The following is a 17,734-nucleotide window of genomic DNA, read 5'->3' as shown; positions in this document are numbered from 1 at the left end:
CCCATTGGACTTGCAAACTTTATATGCCCCAGTACAGGGGAACGCCAGGGCCAAAAAGTGGGAGTGGGTGGGTAGGGGAGTGGGGGGGAGAGTTTATTGGGGACTCCTTTGATAGCATTGGAAATGTAAATGAGGAAAATACCTAATAAAAAAATTAATTCTAAGAAATAAAAAATAAATAAAAACAACATCACTGAATTTTTGCAGACAAATGGATTGAATGAACTCACTTCATCCTGAGTCAGGTAACCCATTCTCCAAAGAACATGCATTGTATAAACTTACTGATAAGTGATTATTAGCTAAAAAGTTCAGAATGCCCAGGATACACCCCACAGACCCAAATAAGTTAATTAGGAAAGAGGGTATAAGTTAGGATGATTGCATCCTACTTAGAAGGGGAAACAGTCATGGGTGACAGAGGAAGATAAGAACCTAAGTGGGGGAGAGGAGAACTAGGCGAATATGGGGACAGGATCAGGCATGGGGACAGATTCAGGCATGGGGAGAGAAAAACAGTTCTAGATGTCCAGAAGAATAAATGAAATTATGTAATTGACAAGGGACCGTCCTTGGAGGGAGTCTTTAAGAAAATTCAGAGTTTTTGATGAAGGAGGCTCCCAGGAGTCAATTTAGGTGACATTAGGTAAAGTGCCCAAAAGTGGGGATACAGAACCTAAAGAGACCATCTCCAGTAGCCAGACAAAACCTGCAGGGGATGCATGGGGACACCAACAAACCTACAAAACTTGGACTTAAAATTGGCCTTGTCTACAAAAGTCCAGGGACAAAGTTGGAGCAAAGGCAGAAGATATGGCTGATCAATGACTGACTGGCTTATTTTGAGACCCATCCCATGGGCAGGCACAGATCTCTCACACTATTAATGATGGTGTTGTGCTTGTAGGCACAAGCCTAGCATAACAGTCCTGTGAGAGGATCTACATCGCAGGAGACTGAGACAGATGCAGATACCCACCAACAAAAATTAGATGAAGGCCATTGACCCCTGGGGTAGAGTTAGGAGGAAGGATCCAAGTCCCTTAAGGAGATGACAATCCTACAGAAAGATCAAGAGTGTCAATTAACCTGGACCTCTGGGAGCTCCAGAGACTGAGCTACCAATCAAAGAGCATACACAGGTTGGTCAGAGATCCCCTAAATATATGTAGCATATATACATGTGTGTATGTGTGTGTGTGTTTGTATGTGTGTGTTTGTGTGTGTGTGTGTAGGAGAGAATACACCTAATCCTGAAGAAATTTGATGCCCCAATATGGGGGGGGGGGATAGGGGGAGGTGCTTCCCTCTGAGTGGCAAAGGGAAGGTGTGATGGGGGAGGAACTCTGTGAGATAGTACCAGGAGGGGGCAACATTTGGGAGGCAAATAAATAACCAAATATTGTTTAAAAAATGATTCATGGGCATTACATTGTTTACAGCTGTTTTGGAGGTAGTCACAGCACCAGTGGCTGTATAAGTGTCATAACCATGTTGTATGCAGAAGATGCTCTCTCTGTTGTATTCTATTGCTCCAAAACCTCTGGATCTTTCTTTTGCCCAGACCTGCTGTATTGTTCCCAAGCCTTGGAAGATATGGTATGGATTTCCTGCTCAGTGTTAATTATACAGTAGTCACTCCTCTTTACTATAAGAATTTGTTTATCTAATGCATTATCCTCCACTCATACAAAAAGCTTCTTTGGAAAAAGCAGAGCATTATTTTATGGGTTTAAACATAAACATTTAAGAGGCAGTTTGATATGAAATGTATTTGCAAAAACAATAGTAGGTTCCTACTTTGGACCTTTGACTTAGGACCTCCCCACGCCTACCCCCATTCCAGTCTCCACGTGGGTGTCCCCACACACACCCCACCTGACCTCTAATCTCCTTGGGGCCTCCAGTCTCTTAAGGGTTAGCTGCATCATCTTTGAATGTGCACAGACCTGGAAGTCTTCTACTGTATGTGTGTTGGGGGCCTCGTATCAGATGATGTATGCTGTTTGTTTGATGATCCGGTGTTTGAGGAATCTCAAGGGTCCAGATTAATTGAGACTGCTGGTAGAGATATTCTTACATGAACTGAGTAGAAGCAAAGTGCAGTCAAGCTTCCTGAAGTCAAGTTTAGGCCAACGGAGCTAATCAAAAAGTACATCTTTCAACCTGTTCGTCTGCCTGCAATTTGTGCACTATACTCCAGGTATCCTTCTAGCTTTTATTGGCTTTCATCCATGCGGGCATATATTTTGGTTATGCAGTCATCTTTGAGTTATTCCTGCTCCTGTAAGCAATCCCTAACTATTGACATAAGTAAACCCAGTGAAACTAATTAGTTTCCTAAAGTGGACTTTTATGGAAGTTGCTTTGGTCTCTCTTCAGTTTCCTCTCAATTGTTAGTAGACATTCATTTATAGCTTCCCAAGAATAGTGTCAGTAGCATATATGCCCAATACTGAGGTTGATGTCATAAATCCACCTTATTGTTTGAGGTTGTCTATTGAAGGTTCTGAAATTTTGGACTGCTATCTTGTGGTTTGCAAGCAAGCATACTACCTGATGTTCCATCAACCCAGTCTAAGAATTAATTTCCTTAATTAACTTTCTTTGAACATCTTTAGTTTTCTAAATTTGATTTTTTTAAAGAAAATTGACTTGTAAATCTCTGAGCCTATTCAATATTTTTTTATTTCCTCTATGCTCATTCCAATATACTGTGAAAACTGACTTCCCAAGTGAAGTACTTCTTCCTCTCTCCCTTTAGTATCAAGGAGGCTCCTTCAAATGCATAAGGTTTCATTTCTGGGAAAATTGCAATGTTGCAGGAAGATAACATCTTAACAAATTAGTTCATTTGCACTAGTATCACTCTTGAAGTCTAGGTCAACAGAAACTCTAGTAAAAGAAGGAAGAATAAGGAAGAACAGAAGAGCAAAACAAGTGTGTGGAGAGTGGCTTACTTTTATTTCTCTTAATGATGTTTGACTAACATCAGACTAGAATGGCCCAAAGTGAGATTTAGTTTGTACTGAGGCCTGAAGTTCTGTAACCTTTGTCTGGACACATTAATTAAATAGCAATTATTGCTATGTTAGTACAGATCGGGTATATTGGTTTCCTATATGGGGAATTGTTAGATTTAATATGTATTACATACAAACAGCAAGCAAAAAATGCAGTTTCATTAAAAAACTTATAATAACCATGGATTTGAATATTGAAATTTTATTTGCCTCAGTATTCCGTGCTTCTATGTACTTATCTTTTTTCTGCTGTTTCTAACAAGAAGATGTTGAAGTAATTCACCTTTTAGTAAATTTTACATGGTAATACAAGTCATTTTTAGTTGTCCGTAAAATTATTTACATGTTTTATTTTAAACAGCATATATATATATAGTAACAATATGTTAATTATTGATTGAAGTAAAAAGTCCACTAATTAATTATAATAAATATTAAACTATCAGTTGTCATTTAAATGATGAAGTTGCAAATATTAAATAGCAAGCATTATTTTTGCAAATATTTACTTATGCAAGATTATTTATTACTTCTTCAGAGTTATTTTAACTATATCTGTCCATGTCATAACTTATATTTCGCTTTTGACAACTAACTCTAAGGAGATTCAAAGTAGGAAACATTTTCTTTTTCTGTTCCCATGAACTTTATTCTCATTTAAAACAATTTCCAAACTGCATGTAACATCTAATCCCATGGGTGATACTAATGCTTTCTACATGGAACCTAGGGTCTGTAAATACAGCTTTGGATAATATTTCAGGAATAATGATTATACTTGAATAAATATATCCTAGGGCTATTCAAATATCTAAATATCTGAGTTAAAAATATTTGCTGAAAAATTTTATATTCATAAAATGTACGCTGGCCTGCAGTGGATTTGATTGTTTTCCATCTGGGCATTAATGTTCCAGAAAATATAACCAATCCAAATGTGCAAAAATCTGTCTGTGTTGAAGAGAGTATGGGGGTGTTAAAGCTGAACATGTGCTAGCAGTCAATAAAAGAACAAAACAAAACAAAACAAAATGAAGCAAAAAAAATGGAAGCACACATTATAATTTATATTTATGTTATGACTAGATACTGACAAATAAAATATTTTAGGAAGATATTGGCAATATGTTCAAGCAATTTATATTCACGTATAGGTGGCAGCCAAAAAACTATAAATGACATTTAGTGGGACTATTTTTGAAGTTTAAGGTAAGTTTTCCTGAGATGATAAAAAATAAAAATCAGGGGAAGTCTTCATATCAACATGCTTCTTCATGGTGCCAAGAATACATAGGTATCCACTAACAAATTCTGAAAGGCATTTTGCTCTATACCCTGAATAAGAAATTAATAATTGAACATTCTTTTTATTTCATGTATGGAAATTATAAGATCATCAGTTGGAATATAATAGTTAATGGAAGATTAGAAGTCACATTTATTGAGAACCAATTGTCATAAGCTCTGCCAATAAACATTTTATGCTTTATTATATTTTCTAGACTTCCAAGGTCTTTTATTTTTCTTCTAAAATAATATTTTTATTGATTATTTGAGAATTTGACATCATGAACAATGATCACATTCAATTCCTGTTCCAGGTCTGCCCTACTTGTAATGTTTCAGGACAAAACAGATGCTAAGAAACAAAAATTCCAGTTTGTGTTTCCCATACACTCACTGGAGCATGATCAAACTCCCATTGGCCAGACCTTTAAAGAAAACTGAGTCCTCGACTACCTGCACCCCAGCCAAAAGCCATCAAGTGTGGCGAGTAATGTTTCAGCATCTTTCCTTTAACTTCCAAGAATTCTTTTCAATGACTTTCTGTCTACATTGTTACTTTTGGGGATAGCAGGATAGGAAATATCATAGACACCTTCTATATCTATCTTTTTGACTGAGACTAGAGTCATTGATACCACTACAAAAGTAGCTTCTTTGCCCTTTACACTCAGGAGAAACATGGATCATTTGTTTCCATATGGTTTCTGGCTATGAAAACCCACATGATCTCCTGTGTTACCACATGAGACAGACTTCAGCACAGTCTCTCCTAACAGTACAGATCAGAGATATAAGATGGCACTCTGCCACAGAAATGGCCAAGGACACCCTCATAGTCCTCAGTAACAACACAGATCAAGAACATGAACTCCAGGGCAACATGGGCCACAAAAATTCAGAGAGTCCCTGGTCATAGCCTGGTCTGTGAACATCACATGGCTTCTGGTGGTAGTACAAATCATGAATATTCACCTGGTCTTCTGTGTGATAAATAAAAAAAAGAAGAATATGGAGAACCAGATGCAGATGCTCTTGACAAATGTCTTTCAAGAACAATGTCTATTTCATAAAACAACACGCAAAAATTGTAAGAGCCATTTTATGAAGACATATTAAGTCATTTTATTGTCCCAAAATTGAAGCAATATAACAGAGAAAGGTTTGGGTTTGGGTTTTGGATTCTCTCTCTCTCTCTCTCTCTCTCTCTCTCTCTCTCATTTTGGTTTCTGCCATAGCTTACGCAAGTATACCAAAGTGTTGTAGTGAAGTCATGGGGGAAAGATTATGGAGAAAGTTTTTCTATTGTATCTACATTTAGGAATCTGATAAAAATAAAAGCTCATTGTTCAGTTAGCTTTCTTCCTTTTGTTCTGTCTATGACTCTACCCCAAAGGATGGTGTCATCCATATTTGCACTGAGTCTTACTATTTCAACCCTGTCTAGGAACTCCCTCACAGATATGACAGAACCTTTTCCTGAGTGTTTCTAGACACTGACCACTGATAGACTATGATAAACATATATTTACCTAACATATTAAGGAGTTTGTTCCCAGATATGATACCACAAGATCAACATAGGGAAGATGATTGTGGATAGCAGGTAGACATTCCCTTTCAAATGGCCAGTTTTGTTATGGACTGCCACTGAATTTGGGATTAGTCAAAAAGGACAGAAAATTAAAAATGACAAAGTGAAGGAGAAAATGGAATCTAAAATATGCAGGACTTTTTACACATTCTAAGACTTTACCCTGCATGAAATGAGGAAGCACTCCATTTCAGAGAACTGACATGGTCCAGATTATAATTATAATTTTGAGTGTTATAGCTACTGTGATAATAAGCTGTCAGTATTATGAAACAAGCATATGTCGAAGGAAGCCTATGGGAAAAATGATTGATATAAGTGTCCAAATTGATGGGGAAGATACTTTTAGAGTATGAAGACGAAGGCTCTCTAATAGAGCAAGTGTGCAAGTGCACACTCACACACATTTCTTTAAGATAATACATTTTATTTTGTTGTAGTTATTTACTTTAATTGTAAATTAAGTGCAGATTTTATTAACTGTGATTAAGTTCAGAATGTACTAACTCTTACCACTTAGCCTAATGTCCAGTCATAATCTTTAAATTTCTATTCAAAATATTTTAGCAGAGAACTAAAGGTAGGAAAAAAAATACCAGCTACATTTACCAAAACATCACAAAGTTAAAAAAAATTATCCATGTGATCTCTCTCTCTCTTCTCTTGTTCTTGGTATCTATGTGTGCTTTAAGTAAATGCATATTTTTTCCTGTGTAACTCTGGAGTAAGTGTTAACACAATGACCCAATGATGCTTTCTCTGAAATACTTGTGTTTACCCACATGTAAAATTCATTATCTTAAGTAGCTTAAATCAATAGCCAAAACCATTAAATTAGTTTTGAAAGTTGTTTTCCTGTTTTTTGATTTTGTTTGTTTGTTTGTTTTTTTGTCTTTGAGTGTCTGTTGAATATAGAACTAAAAGGACTTCTTGCTAAATTAAATACATGTCTATTAAAAAAATCAAAGGTGACAACCCAATGCTTTTGGATTTTAAACAAACAGATATAAGTAATGAAGAAAATGTAAGTATTAGAATAAATTTTCAGTTGGAGTAAATAAAAACTTTTGTGAAAGAAATGGTCAATTTAAGAAGTCTCCGAATGTTCAAATGACAATTTCAAGTAGACAGAAGGGCACATAAAGACAGACTTCTTTTGAAATGCCCTTGCAAAGGAAAGGAGAGTCTTTCTAAATATTTTGAATCAAACTATCTTGGTTAAACAGGTATCTCATAGCTGAAGGATAAGTGGTATATTTGGCTCATGACATACTGTCTTTACTTTCTCAATAAATAAAATTTGAGGCCTAAGTTCAGATAAAAAAAGCAGACAGGTAAATAATCACAGATGTGAAAGGATTCACATGAATCTTCACAGCATGATAAGTAGAGAGTAGAAGGTCAGAACAGGCAATCAGATATGAAGATTCTTATTAAAAAATGCCCCCCAGACATACATAGAAGGTGTTGGAAAAGAAAAAGAGAAAAATAAAAGCATAAGGCTTTAATGAAAAAAAGTAAAAAAAGAAAAGAAAAAAAAAAAGCTGTTAAAGAATACAAAAGTTAATCACTCACGCCACAGCACACAAACTCCACCACCCCACCCCCACCCCTGTAATGGGCAAAGAGACATATTCTGGTATCCTGATGTTCTTTTATCAGTCAGGTGCTGAGCACATGGAAGTCCTTTGTTCATCCTAGCTTAATGCCTGAATCAGAGGGCAAAGCTCTTTTATGCCTAGGACACATAAAATTCAAATCAAGTCAAATCAAGGCAGCACAGCATGAAAGCAGGAAGATAGAGACCTGTGTTCTGACTTGTCACCTGATACAGGCAGAGAAACATGACAACAGACCTGGCCACCACCCCATAGCATGGGGAAGCCATAGACACTCAGAACTTACCTAGCACCACGCAGTACAATGAAGGATGAGGAAGACCAACAGAAACCTGCAGACCACCAGGGTACTCACAGACCTGCCCTCATGTGTGCTTCATTGGTAAGCCATAGATATTAGCTTGCCAACACACCATGTAGATGATGTCACCCCAGGAACCACTAACCTCATGTCCAACCTGCAATACAAGTTAGTGCAATATTCATGTATGTGGTGTTCAATTCCAGGACAAAGAGAAGTGGATCTGTTTGAGCATTCTGAAGAGAGATGGACCTGGAGGAACAGGGGTAACTAGAATTAGGCTTTTGTGAGTGGCCAATCCTGTTAAGATGGCTACACAGCAGCAGGGATTCTGACAATGACTGTGGCTTATATTAGCACTAGAGAAAATGAGGACATTGACTCAGGGGCTGTACAAATCTGGCCCCACCACTCACTGGCAGCAACACTCTGAAGAGCTAGCCTGGCAAAAATACTGGAGATGGCCCTGATCATTGGGATGTGACTGAGCAGCCTCAAGGATTTAATTGTGGAAGAGCTGACTCTACCACTTGTCTGACTTGGGGTGGCATGGGTACGAAGGTGACTCCCCTGAAATCCCACTGTTTGCCACCTATGCCAATCAAGATAACTGCCCACAAGGTCATGGGGGAGCTACTATGCCCTCCACCAGCTGCTTCACTCGGGAGAGTGAGCCCTGTACCTTATCTGGACAACACAGCAGAGTTCACTATGGTGGTGGGGAAATGGGTAAGCCAGCCCTGAGAGCAAGAGCACAAAAGAGCTGGATCTATCACTTGTCTGCTATGATGTAGTCTGGAGAGGGTTGGCCGGTTGCCCTCTCCTCCCTCAACAGAGATGGTGAGCTGGCTTGTGTACTTCATCAGCTGCAGCACTCCAGGGTGCTGTACCTTGCCTGGACAGCAAGTGGTGATCCTAGTGGGGGGAGTACAGATGTGCTAGAGGGCATGAGGATGGGAGAGCTAGCCCCAGTGGTGTAGATGTGGGGGTGATGCCCTCTTTCCTTACCATCTACAATAGTCATGAGGGGTGACCCTGAGGACATGAAAGTCAGAGAATTGATCCTGCCTCCTGCCAATGACATCATTGGGTAACTAGCTGGAGCAGTGTTAGAGAGTTCGTCATGGTTGTATGGATAAGGGAGAACCAGCATGCTGAGCAGCTCACTTACATGTAGGTCCATATCCAGGGCTCCAATTTGTACAACTCAAACATCTATGTCATCTGGGAATCACTGGGATATGGGAAAGAGAAGACCTGCTGATGCAAAGCTATGAATAAAAGCAAAATAACCAGGAGGAATCCCAGTGAGGATCCAATTTTGATGGTGTCACAGAAACCATATACTATGAACCAGACCAATGACTCAATGAGAATTTACACATTAAGATGTATGGACAGGGGGATATACTTCAAGACTGCTGTCACATACTACATTTTTCATGATGAGGTGTTTTCTATACCTCATTTTGTTTTATTTGTTTATTTGTGTGTGTGTGTGTGTATTTTATTGGAAGGTGCTGCAAGGGTAAAGGCTGATATGAAGGAATAGGAAGATGAGCAGGACTGCTGTGCATGATGGGGAACTCACATAAAACCAATAAAAAGTTAAGAAAAACTCAAAAGTTGAACTAATAAAAAATAAAAGTAGTCAAATATGCAAGGATGTTAGCAGCATATATTTGGAGAAATGTGGAACTCAGAAGATAGAACAAAGAGTTGTGGTTGATAACATTTAAAGGAAAATCTAGCTACTGATGAAGGAGTGTGTAAGGTATTATTAATGTAAGAAAAGTGTAGTGTATCAGCAAGGCAGTGTTCAAATAAAAGCCAGTACGTAAGTTTAAATTTCATAAATAATTTATCTAAATAAGTAAGGACACAGAGTGTCCTGAATTGAATGTCTTTCTGATGGTGTTGTGTCTTCTCACAGTGCTGCAGAGGTATCTTCCCTCAAATCTGAGGAGACTTTTCTTCATGGCTGAAACAAATAAATTTTTTTTTCTGTTTGCCTCATTCCCATGTAAAGTTTATTGGTATTCTTTCTATCAACTGTGAGTCAATAAATAGAAACAAATTTGGGGGGGTATTGCATCTCATTTCACCTAGCAAGTGTTTTGTTCATCAAGATTATAAAAGCTCCTGTTTCTTATCTCTGCAGACTTAAATGCATTACATTTTTATGATAAGCTGTAGTTCTCTGATAAGTCAAATATCCAAATCTTATCAATTCTCTTGCAGTAACTGAATCTCAAACCTGCCAAGGAGCGGAGACAGAGGGAGGGCTCCACTCTACTTCTAGCCTTATGTGTCATTGGAAGGGTTTTTATAATTTGGGTTATGGTGTTCAGGAATAGACCATTTCATCATGTTTTCTCTTCAATGGTAATCTGAGGCTAGCATCTTCATCTACCATGAATAAAACTGCAGTTTCTCGCTAGCACATCATTAACATCCGGCAAGAGTATAATAAATTAAACCTCTTCTGTGCAATTTTTCCCAATCAGTATTTCTTCCTGAAATGCTTAAACTTGGGCAAAACTTGGACAACCACTTGACACAGTAGCCCAGAAATATTTTATACTGACCAGGTTACTAACATAGTTGAACTCTCAAGTATCAAGCCGCTTTCAGTTCACTTAAAGAAGTGAGGAAAGATAAACAATCTTTGAATGCTGTGCAAAGGCAGGACTGATGTGCAATTTTGGTATACGCACTTCGTGGATGAATTTGGTAATATCAGGCAAGTTTTACGATGTACCAGTAATCAACTGCTGAGATCCAATGTTATGACTCAAACATGATGATGTTACTTAGTTTCTTAAAAATTCGCTTAAAATGGCTTGGTGTGTTTTGCTTGTTTATTGTTGTTAGTGTTGCTTTGTGTGCTTTTAAATTTGTTTAATTTTGGCAGTGATTTTCATATTATCTGAAAAAAAAGCAATTACTTTGCTTTATTTCTTATATATGTTTTGTAAAGGAGAACCATGAAAATAATGTCAAGAAAACACATCTGAGTTGATTAATTACTTTTATGAATATCAAAGTATTTATGTACATCTCTACCCCTTGGAGGTCAGACAATAGAAAATATATTCATTAGAAATTAACTTTTTATATTTCATTTTGCTTTAATTGCTTACAGATAAACTGCATCATTTTTACCTCAAAAAATGATAAATTAATATTAACTGCTCATTGTTCTTTCTACTCTTCTGTATGTAATCCCTTATAATGATGATGAATAATATTTATTTTTAACTCAGATAATTCTCTACTGATCTTATTATCAATCATGTTTAAGATAGCTCTTTTACCTTCTGGAAGGTTTACTCCATCATGCATGTGTGAAACCTAGATGCCCTCCAGTAGAAAGAATTTAAAATTTCTATAAAATTTCTATTAAATGTTACTCAGCATATTGAAAGGTTCCTAATCTAAGCTCAGTGATTTCATTTACTAGAGAATAGCATTTATACAATTATGTTTAAATGTTCATTTTTCTATCACAATTAATGATATTTGATTTAATAAAGGTAATAATTACCATTTCAATGCAATATTTTTCCAAGCGTAATTTATTGCAGATTTTTGATGCAGATTTTGATGCAATTATTTTGCATTTGTGGTCCATATTTCTCCTTTTTACCCTATTTTACCAAGCTTTGTCAGGACCCAGATACTCACTATGTATATTCCAATCAGTTAATGTATGCAGAGTCTTCCTCTTAAAGGCAGTTTCAATCCAGGAGTGAATTGTCATAATAGATTTATCACCACAGTGTGAACTAAAAAATGATTCAAACCTCTTTTAATTTGCTCCTCTTTTATTTGCTTCCAAATACCAAAGAGACTCTGTTCACAAGTCAAAAGACTGATGCATCTTATACTGATCCTTTCTTGATATCTTTCACACATGAAGTATACAAATGTTTTAAGGGGTTCATTCTATATTGTATTTGTAGACTCCATATATTCTCACTTTTGATATATTTCAGTATTTAGAGCTGTACACTCTATGCATATTTCATGTCCAGCTGTTTGAATTCATGATGACTTAAACTTGATATTTTCATTGGAAGAGTTCTCTGCCTCATATTTAATTGTTTTCTTTCTTTAAAAAAAAAACATTATAAGGAAGTAAGGTATTTATATTCCTGAAATTGAGTATTGTTAAGTATAATGACTGGTTTTAATATTTGCCTATATATTTAAAGTACTGGTAAAAATATAAATCCTTGCTTTTCATTTTAAAAATATCAGGACCATAAAGAAAATACACAGTGTTGGGAAATGCAAGGGTGGTGAAGTGGGATTGGGTGGATGGGTGGAGAGCACTCTATCGTACAAGCAAGGAGAGGGAGATGAGATAGAGGATTGTGCTGGGAAAACCGGGAAATGGGATAACATTTGAAATGTAAATAAATAAAATAGCCAATAAAAATGTTTAAAAAGGAAGCCAAAGCAGGGAGATCAATATTAGTCTAAAGTCATGTTGGACTCATATCAAGTTGTAGGCTAGCTTATATATACATAAGAATCTATCTATCCCAACAAAACAACAAAAACAATGAATTTTTTAAACCAAAGTTATCTTTAACTTGGGAGGAGAGGTTCCTAATCTGTGAAGTAGAATCAAACATAAATTGCAATATGAGAAAAATATTATATAGGCTTATTAAACCAAACTGGGAAACATGTAGATGAACTAAGTAACTTTGGTAACAAGGAGAATCTGTAACAGAAAAACTTTAAGAAATATTATAAATCATGCTACACTAATATAGTATCTTGTTATTGGAGATAATTCTAAATAAGTATACATGCATAGTCTCTTTTTATAATTCTATAAATTTATAAAAATAGTAAGAACTTAGTTTTGCATCAATGTTTGTTTTGACACAAATAAGGCGTTAAATAAAAATCAATTCATAACAATGGGTTTCAGATTAATTTATAATATTGATTGTTATGATTTTTTATATAATTGATATTAATATATATGGTTGGTGTGAAATAATATTTGGCCTATCATTAATACAGAGAAGTACATATATAATATTCAATGATATGAATATATTGTTATATTCATATATCTTTTTTTGAAAGCAAATATAATATAGAAACAAAGATTGAAGAGAAATGATATGCCCAGCATCTATAATTGATTCTATTTTAAATAATATAACCTAGAGGTATTTGGTAAAACAATAATTATACCACTCTGGAAAATAATAGAGAAGAACTTAAACATTTTCTGATGTTTCTTTCTGTTTTGTACAAGGGGAAAGCTATCAGCATTAGCAAAACAAGAACAAGAAAAATATTATGTGACTTTATAATGGGAACTGAAAGAAATGAGTTCCAAAATAAATTTATCACCAGTAGCAAATACAGGATATTCATAAAATAAAAAGTCGTAAATACTTGCTATATTACAAAGAATACTATCATAAAAATCTGATAAATGGAACAAAAAGAATTGCAGTTAAGAAATTTAAACAATATATAAAGTGTTCATTTTAAGAGTAAAGAGTACAAAAACGGCTTCACTTAATTGTGTACAAAGTGCAGCCATTAAGCTTCAAAGTGTATAGTATCCAATGAGGAAGAAAAAGAACAGATTTAAAAAAAAAACACAAAGGAAAGAAACCTGACAATATCTCAGTTGAAGATCAATAGCATTATCCATGATGATGAGCTTATGTATTCTTGATTCATTTATTCCTCCAAAACATTTCATAGGCCATGTGTAACCTAAGGAAACTATTGGGTTTTAACAAACACTACTAGATATTAATTTGACCCAGCTAGTCCCCGAATAACCAAGCGAGAGTCCTAAGGATTTTTTTATATCAGCTCTAAGATAATTAGTGGGATTACCCAAATCTATATTTCTGTTCACTAGACTGTCTACCTTCCCAGTGGCATTACCCCAGGACTTGTGGATTAAATCTTACCTGGACTGCTTCTGTTGCATCAGCATGTCCTCAGGCTCCATTTCACTAGGGCACATGCACCTGGTCCATCATGTCTTATGGAAAATTTCTGTTCTTTCTGTCTTCCTACTTCTTCATGCTCCTTTCTCCTTTTTCTTCACAGTACCTACCTCTGACTGCCAGCCTAGTAACTAAAACGCTGCCTCTTCTATTGTCCACAGCAAATGGCTACAGCCACCTTTATTTAACCATTACTTTTAAATTGGGGAGCAAGGTTTATGTACCATCATTTGGTATATACGAGGATCTGCTTGTTGGGTGGAAACAGATCTTTGTGACCAGTGCTTAGCACAATTATTGACTGAATATGTATGTGTATATTTTCTCTGTATGTTTGTTTGTGTGTCTATTGAGGGCTGTTACTCAAAAAGCCCAGAGAAGGGTGTCAGATCCCCTATAACTGGAGATACAAATTGTTGTAAGCTAGCATGTGAATGCTTGGAAACCAATCCAGGTCCTATGCAAGAGCAGCATGTATAATTATCTACTATGTCATCTTTCATCCTCCAAAATATATCAAACTGCTTGATTTACTTTATGTATTTATTTATGTCTTGTATTGTGAACCCATGGTGAGAAAGCTAGAATAAAGGTAGGCACAAAAGTAAAATCTATGGCAAAGAGTCATGTGAAGGTATTTTCATCCCTATATAATATACTTTAAAAGACTGGATTTTTAAAAATTATAACTTTGTTGAAGAGGAGACCGTCCTCTTAATTTTTGTGGCATCTCTTATCCCCTGTATGTGAGCATTGACACATCATTATCACAATTTTGTATTTTCAAAATTTTATTATTTTGTGGTCTATAGCTTATGTTTATTTTATTGGTGAAAGAGATGTGAATAACAGTCTTTGAAAACTGAAAAAAAGGATGAAAGAATAAAGAAAGATTAATTGATCCATCCAATGAAAAATAATGTCCAACAAGTCAATAGAAGAAAATATTGATGTGAAAATGTTTAGAACAATTTTCAATTCAGAAAACATAATTCACAAAATAGGTGTGTTTGATTTAAATATGTTTTTCAAAGGCAACACCAAAATTCTTAAGAAGAAGAAGAGAATTGAACAAATCTCTGATATATATTTTGCTTCTATCAAATTAGTATAGTTTCTCTTTGTTACATCTAATAAGAAGTTCAATTAGGTCTCTTTAACCTACTAGAATTTCCAAGCAATACAAACACTGCTACACAAGCGTTGCAAGTGATAGCATTCAGATCACAGTGTGTACAATGCTGCAACTTATTAGATCAGAATAAGATTTTATAACTCCTAAAGTTCTGTGTTACAAAACTTGCTCCAAGATACTTTGAATTAGAATTATTCATACACACTTGAGGACAATGAATAGGATTTCTGAGTCTTTGAAGTTGAAACCTCAAAGTGAAGAGCAGTAAAATTTCAATCATTCAAGTCTTAGAAATTTAGAAAGAAAATAGGATGAGTCAGCAATGGTCCTTCATCCTTTAAAATGAATGTTCAATATTAATACAATTGAAATTATTTTTGTTAAATTACCATAATTTATACACTACTCACAAAAATAAAATGAACCTAGTTCTAGAGTATTTGTTATATTGACAGCATCACACAAAGATTGTCTCTAAGAAACTAAAACGTGAAAGTTATGTGCTAATACTATTTGTAATTAGGACTTCTTTGCAGCAAGTCAGGTCAGATATCTTGAGGAGGAGTTTCTTATATTGGCAATAGTGCCTTCATGAGAAAAGGAAGGGTGATTTGACCTTGTATCGTTACTATGCCTTTCCACCTAGTTCCCTTCACCATGTAGATACAGGCAGAAGACCCACTTCAAGTACTAGCAACAGATGACTAGAATTTCATTCTACGGAATTGTAAAATTTAAATTTAATTTTAAGGCATGGATGAATGCCATGTACTCAGTTTTCATTTTGTTTTGTTTGAGACAGGGTTTCTCTGTGTAGCCCTGTATCTCCTGGAACTCACTCTGTAGACCAGACTGGCCTTGAACTAAGAAATCTGCATGACTCTGCCTCTCAAGTACTGAGATTAAAGACATGAGCCACATACTCAGTTTTAACATCAGAATTCAATCAACCTTCTATGTGTGTAAAATGGTGACTGTTTTCATGGAATGTCAGAAGAGAACAGAAGAGAGAACAATGGTTTTAGCATCTATGTGTTACATGTTTGTATGAGTGTGTTTGTGTGTGTGTGTGTGTACATGTAGGTAGACAGATAGGTAGAGGATAGATAGATAGATAGATAGATAGATAGATAGATAGATAGATAGATAGATAGATAGATAGGGATTACTTTGTTATCATTAATATTTTTGAAGGTAACTTTATAACCTATTGTATAGAGAAAAATCTAAGATTTCTGATTATGTAATAAAATGTACATTTAGAAAAAATCAAGAACTTCTTATTTCTTTTATTTTTATTAATTTTTCTTTTAGTGAAGTATACTCAACCCAAGACCTCATCCATAACTGTGAAGGGATTTGCCATCTTCAAATTTCAGAGTTTCAGAGAGCTATGTCTTATACCACTTCCTATCAGTTAATGGAATGACATAAAATAATCTGTACTTCTTATTGAAGAAATTACACTTATATGGGCCAGAAATCTGTGGAAATGTTTGGTAATTTCATGTAGACAAACCTTAATAAATATTACAGTGCTTCTTGGTAGTAAGAACAGCAGGAATGCTCAAGAGAGAAAACAATAATTTGAGTCATCTTTTCAGCAAAGTGTTCATTAACACCAGGGAAAGGAGTTCTATAGGAGTCTCAGTATGAAGTTTCCATTATTTTTGATAAACAAAGTGTCCACCCTCAGATGTTTCACAGAGATAGAGGGGACTTGCACTGTGAAGAAACAGCCTTACTTAACTGCACTTATGGTATGTGGCTGAGGTGTGTATGGGGTGACAGTTTTATGTTGCATATAAAATGTGTTATCATTACATTTATACTTGCTGAAAATGAATAGCTGAGACTACTTGTTCTCTGTTCTCCTCCATACCTGCTCAAATTTGTTAAAGCCTTTCTTCTCAAAATGAGAAGACAATTAGCCTTTCATTATTTGTTACATTCAACTGAAGACTTTTAAAACTATCTATGACTTTAAAATATAGCTATTTTGTGCCCTCAGCCTTTGTAAAACTTGTGATTCATTGTTCATGTGAACTTTTCATTTGTACTGAAGAGTAATCTAATTGAACATATTTAATATACTCCTATAAGGAAACATAAAATGCCTAGAAACATTAGTACAGTGAAACCACTATTTTACTAGTTTTAGAGAGTAGACAGCTCTAGCTAAATGGAAAAGAATATTTTGTTTTGTTTTCTGTTTTTGTTGTTGTTGTTAGAAGAAAACTTCTTAAGTCACAACATATAAAGAGAACAATAATAAAGGAATGTTTTATGAAAGGAGGCTTACAAGACGACAATACAAGAAAATGCTTCAAAGCAATAGTAAAACTTCATCCTGCAGGGAAGCTGAAGACAGAAACTATCCAACACAAAATAGCTTAAGGAATTCCCTGAAACAAACTGACCAGGTTCAATAGACACTTCTTTCTCCAATGGTCTATAAATAGTAAACATTGCCGAGAGTCACGCAAAGACAAGAAAGGCTGCATAAAGAACTCATGGAAAATCAGGACAAGTATGGCTGCTTGAAAGGGTCAGAGAACAGCCAAGTTTTCTAAAAGAAGCTGAGACTTGGAAAACTGCCTTGAAGCAAAAGAAATGCAGCTGAGTTGCCCTGAAGATGCTCACACAATAGTGTGATCTAGAAAGGATGTTCTTCCACCTGTTGAGTTGTCTGCAGGCTGTGCAGTGTGATTCACACTTCCAGTTTTTTTGTGAGTTTTCACCCACACGGAGATGAACTTTGTTTAGAAAGCTGTCTTTG

The sequence above is a fragment of the Mus caroli genome, chromosome 14, assembly GCF_900094665.2.
Source record: "Mus caroli chromosome 14, CAROLI_EIJ_v1.1, whole genome shotgun sequence".
Lineage (NCBI taxonomy): Eukaryota > Metazoa > Chordata > Mammalia > Rodentia > Muridae > Mus > Mus caroli.
The sequence above is the reverse complement of the archived record's forward strand: the minus strand, read 5'-3'. Positions refer to the sequence as shown.